The 13,607-nt window shown below is 41.0% G+C and overlaps 1 pseudogene; it reads left to right on the top strand.

The window, feature by feature from the left end:
• The first annotated feature begins 548 nt into the window (after positions 1-548).
• Positions 549-1,675, top strand: LOC140498202 (uncharacterized; annotated as a pseudogene).
• The last annotated feature ends 11,932 nt before the right edge of the window (positions 1,676-13,607 follow it).

Below are 13,607 nucleotides of genomic sequence, written 5' to 3'. Positions count from 1 at the left end.
ACCAAAAGGAGACTCTACACATAGACATCACCAGATGGTCAATACAGAAATCAGATTAATTATATACTTTACAGCCAAAATGGAGAAATTCTATGAAGTCAGTTAAAACAAGACCTGGAAAAGATGTTTGCTCCGATCATGAGCTTCTTATTAAAAAATTCAAACTTAAACTGGAGAAAGTAGGGGAAATCATCAGACTATGTAAGAATGATTTAAATTACATTCCTTATGATTATAAAATGGAAGTAATAAATAGATTTAAAGTATTAGATCTAGTAGATAGAGGGCCTAAAGAACTATGGACAGAGGTTCACAATATTATGCAAAAGGCAGCAACAAAAAGCATTCCATGGAAAAAAGAAGAGCAGGAAAGCAAAATGGTTTCTGATGAGACTTTACAAATAGCTAAAGAAAGAAGGAAAAGGAAAGGAAAAAGATAAAGGGAAAGATATGCCCAACTGAATGCAGAATTCCAGAGAGTAGCAAGGAGACATAAAGAAAAAGTGTTCTTAAATGAGCAATGCAAAGAAAAAGAAGAAAATAATAGAATGGAAAAGACAAGAGATCTCTTCAAGAAAATTAGAGATATCAAGGGAACATTTCATGCAAAAAACTGGTATGATAAAAGACAAAAATGGTAGTGACTTAATAGAAGTAGAAGAGATTAAGAGGTGAAAATAACATGCAGTCTGTGAACTTATTTTCTAAAATATATTTTGATAGCTGTATTTGAAAGTAATCAGCTTCTTTTGTAATCTTGTGTATTTTATGCATTTAAAAACAATATTCTAAGAAGGGGTCCCTAAACTTTACCAAATTGCCAAACAGATTCCATGACACATGTGAATATACAAACCTTGCTGTAGAATTTGGAAGAGGAAATATGGGAAACAGAAAATTCTACCACAACTGCATGGGAAGAAAGTATTGAAATATAAGTTTGAGAAAAGATCCAAATGAATGTCAACATGACTACCAAAGAATCCCTCTCCATACACACTGCTTTATGATATTGTAGGAAACAATTCTGTGTGGTTGCATGATAAATGCTGAAAGAAGTAGAACAGCTCCAAAACACCAATGCAAATAAACATTCTCAGGTACTTGAAGAAGAAGGAGGAGGAGAAGCAAGAATATATAGAAGAATTACACAAGAAATATCATATCATCACTGATAATCAAGATGGTATGGTTACTAATCTAGAGCCAGACTTCCTGGAAAATGAAGTCAAGTGGGCATTAGAAAGCAGCACTAATTATAACACTAGTGGAAGTGATAGAATTCCAGATGAACTCTTGAAAATTCTAAAAGAATATACTGTTAAAAGCATTGTACTCAATGTGGCAGCAAATTTGAAAAACTCAACAGTAGCCAATGGATTGGAAAAGATGAGTTTACAATCCAGTCCTAAAGAAAGGAAATGCCACAGAATATTCAAAAACAATTGCGCTAATTTTGCATGCCAACAAGGTTATGCTTAAGATTCTGCAAGCTAGGCTTCAGCAATACCTGAACCAAGAATTATCAGAAGAATAGCTTGATTTTCAAAGAGGCAGAAAAGCTAGAAACCAAATTGCCAACATTCACTAGATTATAGAGAAAGCAAATGCATTCCAGAAAAACAGCTGCTTCTGTTTCACTGACTTCACTAAAGTTTTTGACTATGTGGATTAAACAAAATGTGTCAAGTCCTCAAAGAGATAGAAGTACTAGGTCATCATCCTTGTTGTATATTGTCACCTTATTTATTTAACTTATATGCAGAGTACATCATGGGAAATGCCAGCCTGGATGAATCATAAAACTGGAAATAAGGTTGCTAGACAAAATACCAACAATCTCAGATGTGCAGATAATATCACTCTGATGGCAGAAAGTGAAGAATTAAGAAGCCTCGTGATGAGGGTGAAAGACGAAAGTGCAAAACTGATTTGAAACCTTATATTAAAAAATTTCCTGACAAATGGAGAAGAAATGGACATTGCCATATTTTATATTCTTGGGCTCAAATACCACTGCAGGCAGTAACTACTCCAATGAAATTAAAAGATGCTTGCTCCTTGGAAGGAAAGCTATGACAAATCTGGACATTATACTAAAAGGAAGAGATATCATCTTGCCAACAAAGGTGTATATACTCAAAGCTATGGTTTTTCCAGTAGCACTGTGTGTTGTGTTCATTCTTTGTTGCTGAAGAAGACCATGCCATCAGAGAAATGATGACATGACTTGCACTTGACTTTGTTTCGAGTGAGGGAGGGCTGTGCAGGCCACCAACCTCACTTCTCCTCCAGAGCCATCTGAATCCAGTGGCCTCATATTCCTCAGAGTAACTGGAGATGACCTAGCATGCACAGGGAGACCTCGGGCCCTTTAGGTCAAGGTCTCTGCAAGTACTCACTTAGGGTGAGGCAAGGCCCATTCATTGAATAGGCCTGTTTAAGAGATAGCCAGGGCATGGCCTCTTTAATGAGGTCAAGAAAAAGAAAGACTTCAGGCTGGGTGGGAAACAGCAACAGTTACTATTGATAATCACTCTAAAGCTAGGAGGGTCCAGAGGAGCCCTCAGGCAGTATCCATACAGTGCCTACTATGTGCCAGGCACTATGCTAAATTCTCTACAATTACTATCTTATTTGATCCTCACAATAACTCTGTGAGGTAGGTGCTGTAATCTTCATTTTACAAATAAGGAAACTGAGGCAAAGAGGGGTTTTTGTTTGTTTGTTGTTGTTTTAAATGATTTGCCCAGGGTCACACAGCTAGTAAATATCTAGGGTGCGCTTGAACTCAGGTCTTCCAGAATCCAGACCCAGCACTCTATCCACTACACCACCTAGCAACCTAAAATACGAAGACAGATGTCTAGATGTTAATCCTCTCCACATTTTTTCCACCATTCTACTCTAATTTGTCATTAAAAAGGTTTTTATTTGTGTTGCCAAGAAGTTGTTTGCAGAGCTATAAAAACAAGTGAAGCGCATTCTCTCATTATGTGGCTGAGAAAAGGCTGAAAATGAGGCAAAGGTGGCTAACATTCGCCCTAGTCTCCCAAAGGCAAAGAAAAGGAATTTAGTAAATTCAGTTCAGTTAAGCTCTGTCTTAAGTATAAGTATGTCTTTTATTTTTTTAAGAAAATAGGCAAGACAACATGGAGAAGCGAAACAGCTGCAGAAGCGGTATTACCCACGTGGATGATATAACCACATGGATGAGGCATGAACGACATAGAATTAGAAAAAGCTTTCTTTTGTTTGTTTTAATCTTTCAAAGTACTTTGATACTTATTGTCCAATTGATCCTCACAACAAACCTCTGAAGTAAGAAGGACAGGAATTATCATCCCCCTGTAACGGATGACTTACTGGGAATCACAGTGGCCGAATGCGTCAGAAAAGGGATTTGAATGGAGATTTTCCTGAATCTAAAGCTAGCTTTCTAACTACCAGGATACCCCTCAGCACCTCCAAGCAGCTTTATAAGGTAGAAAAGTTACCGGTCTGCAAGGGTAGAAGGAGTCACCTCATCTCATATTTCCTGTACCATTAAAATCACAGGTCTAAAACACACACACACACACATACACACACACACACACACATCTGCACACACAGTAGCTGCTGAGACCCAAAACAGATAATTTGCCTAAGGTCACACAATCGATTACTGATAGAACAAACATCAACAGCTGGCTAGCACAGTGGATAGAGCATTGGGCCTGGAGTCAGTAAGACTTGAGTTCAAATCCAGCCCTAGACACTTTCTAGCTCTGTAACCCTAGGCAGGGTACTTCATCTTTCTCTGCCTCAGTTTTCTCTAATGTAAAATAAGGGTAATAATACCTATCCCACAGGATTGTTATGAGGATATTTGGTAAGTGTTTAGCACACGTAATAGGTATGTAATAAATGCTTGTTTCCCTCTTTCCTTAGTATTTTGCTTTTCATCACACCAAGGTGCCTCTGTAATTCTAAAATGCTAAAATCTCTCCAGTTTGTGTCTGTTAAAGCACTGTGTATAGTGATTTAACCTTGATCACTGCAGTTTATGGGATCCTGACATCAGCTGCCATCATTCCTTCCCCACCAGCTGCACTTCTTGGACTGAACTCCACCATGATCATCAGCCTATGAGATTGTATCACCTTTGGTACTCTCATCTCACCAGCAGCTCCAGTACCCTCTCTCCCTTTCACTTGGAGGACCAAAGGGCTGAGTAAAAGGTTTCTCCCCAAGCCTTCATTTAAAGAGGTCTCCCATGCCAACTAGGTACCTTCTGCCCACCATTTTCAGCTTTCTTTTATTTGTTATCTTCCCCTCAACGGTAATCTCCTTGAACTCAGGGACCATCTTTCTCATTTGTGTCCCCAGGACTTAGTACAGTGCTGGGCAAATAGTAGGTTCTTAATAAATGTTTATTGACTATTAATTGGGAATGTCTGCAGGTAGGATTGATAGGCTGAAATGCATCTCGGAATCAGTTCTAGATGTGAAAGGGATCTCAAGTCTATCTAGTCTAAACTCATAATTTTACAGCGCCCGCCCTTCCTCAAAGAGGGATATTCTATATTCTATCAAGAGAAATACCATGTATACCTATAAGTATATATGAAGTAATTGGGGGTGAGGTGGGGCATACTAGCCTCTACCAAGGCTTCCAGAAAAGTCTTACATAATTGGTGGCATCTGAACTGAACTTTGAAGAAAGCTGAGGATTCTACATGGTGGAAGTGATAATGGGGTACGTTCCAAAAATGGGACAGTAACCTGTACAAAGGCCCAGAGATGGGAAATGTGATATTGTGCATTAGGAACAGCAAGAAGACTAGTTTGCCTGGACGGAAGAGCACATGAAAGGGAGTAAAGCATAATAATCCTCTCCATTTCACTGGCTTCCTTCAAGCCTCAGCCCCAATGCTACCTTCTACAGCAGACTTTTCTCAGTGCCTCCAGCTCCCAGTGACTTCCCTTCTGAGATTATTTCTCATTCATTATTGCTACTCTGTCACTTTGGATCAATTTTTGCTTCTGGATCCCAGTTTCCTTCTTTGCAAAATAATGAGGTTGGACTGAATGATTTCAATCTATGATTCTAAGAAGTGATTTAAAGAGTTAGAAAATAGTCCCTCTCTTTCAAAATACACACATACACACACACATACACACACGTGTGCCATTCTTCTGCCGGCTGTCTAAGAAAAGTCCTTTGGAGTTACAACACTGAACCTTCCAGCAAACCCCCAATGACAATAATAGATTAAAAAGTCACTGAGGGTACTCCTGCCACTGTTATCCAGGTTGTCACTAGCTGTCAGTGATAGAACTAAGGATTTGAACCCAGGCCTCTACAGACTTCAAATCCAGGCCAAGTCTCCAATACTGAATACTCCAATACTATACCTTAGTGGAGAATTTTAATGAATTCCTCCTACCCACCTACCCCTTCCAAAAAAAAAAAAAAAAGGTCACCTGCTGGGTAACTTGCCAATAGAATGTAGGCTCCTTCAAGGCAGGGATTGCTTCATTTCTGTCTTTGTATTCCAAGTGTCTATTAGTTTCCTGGCACATAGCAGATGATTAATAAATATTTGTTGAATTGGCTTGGCTTCAACTTCATGGAACACCATCACCCCTCTTCCTCCAGGACAGAAATTGTATTATGAGGACATTTGCTAAGTGTGAAATCTGAAATTTCACCACCATGATGAGTGACTTATGTTTTGTTACTGGATTCTTTTCTCATCTAACTCTCAGTTGACTCTCCTCTGTGATTGGAGGGCTAGAGAGCAGAACATTAAATGCCTCCCCAAATCTCCCTTTATAGGATGCTCACAGTCTTCTAAGTAACACCATTTTCCATCAGCAGCTTTCCTTGGCTTCAGCTCCACAGAACACCATTTCCCACCCCTCCTATGGGTACTCATTGCCATACCCCTCCTCCTTTCCAGCTTCCTTCTATGTGTTTCCTTTCCCCATTGGATTGTAAATTCCTTGAAGGTCTCCATTGCTTTTTTTTTTATTATCTCTGGTGCTTAACACCATGCCCAATACATGTTTAATAAATGTTTATGGAACTGAACACCAATATTTTCCCTTGACATTTGATGGATCTGTGACCTAATCCATCATCATCAGTAATAATATTAATAGCTTCTATTTATACAATGCTTTAAAGTTTGCAAAGTACTTTACATAAATTATCTAATTTTATCTTCACAATAACCCAAGTGTGGCAGATGGTATTATTGTGGCCATTTTACAGATGAGGAAAGTTAAGCTGAGAGAGGTTAAGTGACATATCCAGGGTCACCCAGCAAGTGTCTTATTCAGGATTTGAACTCAGATCTTCCTGTCTCTAAGTCCAGTGCTTTATACACTATCCCAGGATATGAAGATTGCAACAAGTCCACGTCTTCTCATCTTTTGAGACCTTTGTCTGTCTTCTCCCTTAGATTTTCTGCCACATGTCTACCTGAAGTTCTCGTGGCTTTTTCTACCAATGCCCCATTACAAGGAATCTCATCCTCACAGGCTAGTTTCAGCTAAAGGAAAATCAATAGTATTAGTGGACTAAAATAATTGTTAAACACTGTACCCCTGCCCTGGATCCTCCATAGAATCCCATTTCTGGGAGAGATCTTCCTAAATTAGGTATTAGAAAATGAGCACAATGAATGAAATATAACTAGAACAGGACAATCAGGGCTTTTCCCAGTGGTTCCATTTGGTCTAGGGCAGGGTTGAAGAATATTGGTGGAACTATTTCTCCACAGCTGTCTTATAGCCTACCATCCCCTGCTTCAAGGGGATCCAGTCACCTTTAGCTAGTGCCACCTATTTTGGGATGTTTTGTGTCTGTCTGCCTCCATTAGACAGTGAGCTCCTTGAGAGCTGGGGCTGATTTTTTGCCTTTATTTTTATCCCTGGCACTTAGCACAGTTCCTGGCACAGAGTAGGCTCTTAATAAATACTTGTTACTTGACTTTATCTTCCCCATTCCCACCTTCTATCCGGCCTTCTGTAATATATTATGGGCCAACTGTGTCACAAGGGCTAGGAAGAGCTAGATTCTCTGAAGAAACAGATAATCTCTTGTCCTGGTGTGACTGTATCCAACCAAGGCAAACTGCCCTCTGTACATGCTACCCCCACCCAAAAATCTGTCCTAGACACCAGAATTCCTAGTTAATAAACCTGCAAAAAAAAATAGTTAAGTGAGCATATGCCTATGCCTATGTTTGATGCCTATGCATCAAACAAAATGGGAATCTAGAGGTAATCCTGAAGGAAACAAAGGAAAAGTAGATGACATGTATTCCCAAGGCATGTCATGGAACATGAAAGGACCTTAGAGATCTGTCCAAACCTTTCATGTTGGAGCCCAGGAAGAAAAAGTTGATTTGCTCAGAAATACTTAGAACATTATTCATTTACTCTTCTTTTGAATCCCTCATAAAAATCAGTCAACTTTTTTTTTGGAAATGGTTTGTTAGTGAGAACATTTTGCTTTTATGGGATCTCTCTGCTTGGAATGTTCAAGGGTTTTGCAGATGTCTCATGAATCCTCACTATAGCTTTCTGGGGTAAGCTGGGACTTTGTAAGGATGATTGCTTGTATTTAGAACACAAGAAGAAAAAAACCTTGGAGCTAAAGGAGGCCAAGAAACTCCCCCGATGTCACACAAGAACTAGATAGGCTTAGCTTGGAAAAGAAAAAGTATGGGAAAAGGTGAGAGGAGAAACTTGGTCACTATCTTCAAATGCAGGCAAAGTTGTACTATAGATGGAATTTGTGTTTTTACTAGTCCTAGAGAGCAAAACTGAGATCAAGGTTTAGAAATTATAGGAAGAGGTCATATGGCAAAAAGGAAAAATCTTCACACTTTGTATCTGGAAGCAATGGTTCAAGTTTCAGATTGGAGAGGAGAGTAGCTGGATAGCCTTGGACAAGTCATTTTACCTTAATGATCTTCAGTTTCTTCACCTGTAAAGTGGGGATATTACTACTAAAAATAACTGTTAGTTATATAGCACCTTAAAGTTGGAAACTTGCTTTACATAATTATCCCCATTTTACAGATGAGGAATCTGAGACTTCAGGAAGATTAGGTGACTTGTATATGGTCATACCTGTCATAAACAGGGGCAGGATTAAAGACAGGTCTTCTTGATCTCAAGTACAGAACATTATCTGACTACATCTCTCGTAGGATTGCTGTGATTAAAGATGCTATAAAAATGTATTACTATTAATATCATCAGCATTATCAATATTACTATTATTATTACAGAAGAACAGATTTCAGCTCAATATAAGAAACATCTTCCTAATAACACTACTCAACAAGAGAAATTTTTAAGCAAATTTGATCAATATCTTGAATGACTTCAGAAAGAATTGATGTGTTAGGTAGAGATCAGGGTAGATTCCTTCCTGATAACTCTGACAAATCTGAGATGCTATGATTCTAGAAATCAGTGGAGAAACAAAATAAAGAGGGAAATCAACTCCCTAACTCTCAGGCTTATGGAGGCTATACTACCTAGCTGCTCTCATAAAGACCTGGGGAAAAAAAATAAAGACATTCAAACCAGGAAGAGTATATGCCTCAAGTGATGATGGTTATCAGGGAGATAAGCAGCTTAGAGAGAGGGAATAAAGGGAATTCCAAAGTGAAGGATAAATCCTCACAGAAATTGTAGGCTTATTTCTAGTCCCTGTCTATCAATGTCAACAGCTAGGAGAATATATAGTTTAATTTATAGACTCTGGAATATTGGAGCAAAAGATACCTAAAAGGCAATCAAGTCCAATTCTTTATTATACAGATAAAAACAAATCTGAGCCTCAAATAGACAGTATCACAAGGCCATACAAGGAGTTAGTGGCACAACCTGAGTTAGAACCCAGGTTTTCTTAGTCTCCATTTACTGTTGTTTCTCCTACACCATGCTGTTTCCCATGAATCTAAACATAAAAGGAGATGAAGGTGGTTTAGATTTCTCCAAACAAGATTATTGAGGAAACAATCTTTCTTCCAAATTGAACTGACCTCTTAGACTTTGACATGCTACCTGGGACATGAATTAAATAAGAGAAAATGAAGAGAAAAATACAAGGGTTGAAAAAGGTGTCTTGTTAAATTGTAGCCTTCAAACATGTTTACTATAAGATTTAGAGATGGAAGGGACTTTGAAGATCATCAGATGGAGATTCTGAGGTCTAGATAGAAGCGACTTACTCAAGGTCAAAAGAGGTAGTAAGGTGAAGAGCAAATCTTCTACTCTAGTTCCTGTGACTCTAAACACACTATTCTACCAGCTTTACCATAGGTCTTAAAATATCATAAAATATACATTTGATAAAAAGTGACAACTTTTCTATGATAGACACTTGGGAAAAAATGAGCATCTGTATTTTTGGAAAAAGAGGTCATTTCTGCTCTTGTTCATTTTGCTTCAGTGGATGACCTAAAATATTCCTTAAGAGTACAAGAAATGTTCTTAAGGCTGGCAATATACTGAGACTATGGGGAAAAAAAACACCCAAGATCCAAAGACAGCCCATCTTTAAAATGACTCCCATTGGGAAGAGTTCTCCCTAGGTGATCACAAATTAAATAGATAGTAAATAAGTTAGCATAGAGTTACAGCACATAAGACTGCTATCTGTGTGACCTTGTACCAGCCACTTCATCTCACTAGGCCTCAGTTTCTGTATCTGTAAAATGAGAGGATTCCACTATATGACCATTAAGTTCCATTACAGTCCTAAATCAATGATTCAAAAATTTCTTAAACTCAGCTCTCTAGCAATCAGAAATTATTCTTCACAAACTAACCTCAATGACACACTGTAGAGAACTCCAAATGGCTTGACAGTTAATTAATTGTTTACAGAAAAAAAGAGTGAAGGTATGTTTTTTTTCACTGATAATATCTTCTCTGTATTTTCCCATCATATATCATGAAAAAAGAAAGACATGTTCCAACTATAATTTAGCAACTTCAAATTTCTACTATCTTTACACATATGAACTGTTTAACAATTCTATTATTTTAAGAATGCTGTTTTGTTGGTATGCTCAAGATATAACTATAATATATGCATGAGTCCAGGAAAAGCTTATATGTCTCCAACAGATGGACATTTATACTGTCTTGCAACAGTAGCATTATATAGGTGTACCATTTTAAATGGAAAAACAAAACAACTTATATACCATAAGAAAATTCACTTGGAGTTTAATACAGTATCCTGCATAGTGGGTGCTTCATAAATATTTTTGAAGTGAATTATGTCAAAGAACTTTCACACCCAAAGCATCTGTCTAATTATATTTATGTTGTGCTGACCTAAACCAAAGATGCATTGTATGTGGAAATGAAGGGGAATAAAATGTCCTTTGCCTTGAGGCTCCTCTCTGGCAACAGACATTGTAAATAGCCCATCCTAGTACACATCCAACATGAGTACCACTATGCTTGGCCATACCACTTGATGCCAATGGAAGCAGAAGCCCAGAACCTGGACAAGAACAATGCCTCCCTAACCAGCTAAAGAGGGCTTTGCCTATCTCCTTGCAAAAGGATGAAAATTCAATGATTGAAGCCCTTATTATTAGGATGCTGATTGTCATTATGGCCAGGTACAACTCCATCTGTGATGTGAATGATAATTGGGCTAGTAGAGGAGGTAGAGGAAGATGGAGAAGGCAAGCAAGAGGGTTTGGCTGCTGACGTCTATTTTTTCTTCTACTGCAAAAAAAATACTTGTTATAGCCGTAACTCCTTTCACTCAGGAAGCTTCCCTGCGGTCACTTCCTAACAAATACTTCCCCACTTGCCCTCAACTTCTGGACCAATCCCATTATCTATGTGAATCAAAGTCAACATTCCAAAAAAAATAATCCATGGGTGTCCCTACATGGCTTGTGGGGATTAATCACTTCCCCACAGACTCTGATAGGTCTGCGGTGGAACTCTATCTCCCCCACACACCTACCCTCTACACCATTGGTTTGACCTCTGTGTACGGTGTTCAAGTTGAATTTCCCTCTCCTATACCCCCCACTCCCAAATACCCGTTAAACCATTTGCCCCAGATATCCTCTGAACAGAACTGGGCTTCTCCGCTGTGAGGGACATGAGTGAATGCTGGACTCCAGGGTAGGAGGGGATATCAAGCTGACACTAGGCTAGCGCCTTTGGATTTCCCATGATGGTCCCCAGTTCTCTCAGCCTCCCTCCAAGACTTCAGGAGTGCGAACAGTTTCTCTTTCACCTCCGTGATCCTCCCCAGAAATCTCCCCAAGAGTAGGTAGAAAGGTGAGGAAGGCGAAGAAGCTCAGGTGCAACGTTAAAAATGAAAATGAAAAAAGCAGCACTAAGTCTACATTTCGGCAAAATTGTGAAAACCAATTCAACTCTCTAACAGGACTGAACAATCAGTACTGAACCTACGGAGAGAGTTGGCCACCAAGGACCTAGCCCCCGCGCTCTCTCACCTGGGTCGGAGCGTCCCTCTGCAGTGCACCTCTGTCAACTCTTCCAGACACCCGGAGCACTCTCCCTCCTCTATCCTCTCCCCCTTTCTCTAGAGAAAAGGCTTCGGCAGCGTGGATCACGAAAGGGGAGAAGGAAGGGAGAGTAGGGAGGCCCGGGGAGGAGGAGGCGAGAGGCGGGCAGACCGCAGTCCGAGGCAGCGGTGAGCTCCCGAGGCTCCGTCCCCGCCGCCGCCACCGGGGGAGGAGAGAGAGGAGGAGCGCGGAGGATGCTGGCGGTACTGATGTGGTTGCTATGGTTATCAAACTCAGCAGCTGCACCCTCCCGGCGCAACAGCTGCTCCGGCCCGGACTCCGGTCACAGCGCCGAACTGTGGGGCGAGAAGCAGGGAAATTAAGCCCTCCACACCCCCTCCAGCCTCCCCGCACCTCCCGGCCCCGCAAGACAATCACCACAAATGTTATTATGCGCTCTCTCTTCCTCTGCCAGGCGCTCACCTCTGGCGCTCCCTCGCCTTGCCTTCCACGTTCTCCTCCTCCTCCTCCCTCTCCTCCAAGGAGAGACAGCTACCGAGAGCAGTCCAGCAGCCCGCAGCCGGCTCCAGGCACTGCCTCCAGCCTGGGACGCTGGGATCCGCGCCACGGGCTGCAGCTCGCGGGCTCCGGGCTCCCGCCTCCCGGCCGGTGTGGCTAGACGGGATGCCAGTCCCCTGCAAGCCCTGATGCGTTGGAGCTAGGGAGGTTGGGGGGCTGGGGCGGGAGTGGGGAGGAGGAGGGGGAGTTAGCCTTTGCCACAGCCGCCTTGGCTGTCGCAAGAGGGAACCAGAGAGGGTTGGCCGTGGGACAAGAGCCAGAGGCAAAAACCCCCGGCCCTGGACGGAGAGAGGAGAGGAGGGAGGCTGGCGGGATCTCTCCAAGCCAGAACACCTTCTGGCTGCCCTGTGCAGTGCAAAATTTTCCTCTACTTGCAATCGAATGCTGCCCCGTCCTCCGGAGCATGCTCAGTTCCCCCCTTCTAGAGCCGCCTAGGAGCTGAAGTGCACAGATTCTACTCAGCTGAGTTGTTTATTGAATTCCCACCAGAAGCAGCCCCTCGCGATTTGCCTCAGTGGCTCAAAGGAGAGAGAGCTGGAGAGCCCTGACTTCAGACTGACCCTGAGAAGTAGGTGGGAGAGCAGCCTAGAAAAAGGGCCGGGTGACGGGAAGAAAGATGTGTGAGGATATAGACGGAGGAAACAAGAATGTTTAGAATCCCAGAATATTAGACCTGGAAAGGTACTTACTTAGAGGTCATCTGCAACGCTCTCGTTTTAACACAAGAGGAAACTGTGGCCCAAGTAGTCACTGAAAGGATTTGCTCATAAGCGATCCAACTGCATCCCAATCTTTAAGTCTCCATCCGCATCTTACTGGAGATTTAATTAATAGCTGGTTAGTTGAGTCAAGGCTGGGTGTGAAGACAAAATTCATTCATCCCTCCTGTTCACTCCCCTCCAAAATGACTTGTCCTAGCCTTCTCTGAATTCCCAGTCCATTTTATTGGTCTTCCACAAGTTCCAACAAAACCTTCCCCTCCTATTTGAGGACTGTTTCGTTCTTGTCTGTTTTCCCACAGCCTAGCACAGTGAGAATCACCTAATAAAGTGTTAATAATAACTCATTCATTGCGTTTAACATAATTCTACAATCATAAAATTTGTATATAGCATCTACTCTGAGCAATGAGTAGGGAGTAGGCCCTTGACTACTATTGCTCATTCCATCAACTTCCAGTGCTTTCCTACTCAAACTACCTATTGCTTAATTAATATATTTGTACTTATTGGTATTTTCTTTATATTCATTCTATGTATATGTATCCTTGTTTCCTGTAATAAAATAAAAGGTCCTGGCCAGTTGGATTATTTTACTTAGAGTATTTTTATCACATAGGACAGCTAGATGGTACAGTGAAATAGAGTGCTGGGCCTGGAATATAGAAGATTTATCTTTCTGAGTTCAGATTTGGCTTCAGACACTCACTAGCAGTGTGATCCTGGGCAAGTCACCACTCTGCCTCAGTTCCTTATCTGTAAAGTGAGTGGGAGAAAGAAATGGCAAATG

Source organism: Notamacropus eugenii, chromosome 4 (assembly GCF_028372415.1).
Source record: "Notamacropus eugenii isolate mMacEug1 chromosome 4, mMacEug1.pri_v2, whole genome shotgun sequence".
In the NCBI taxonomy this organism is placed as follows: Eukaryota; Metazoa; Chordata; class Mammalia; order Diprotodontia; family Macropodidae; genus Notamacropus; species Notamacropus eugenii.
Note: the sequence above shows the minus strand (reverse complement) of the source record. Positions and strands in the feature narration are given on the sequence as shown.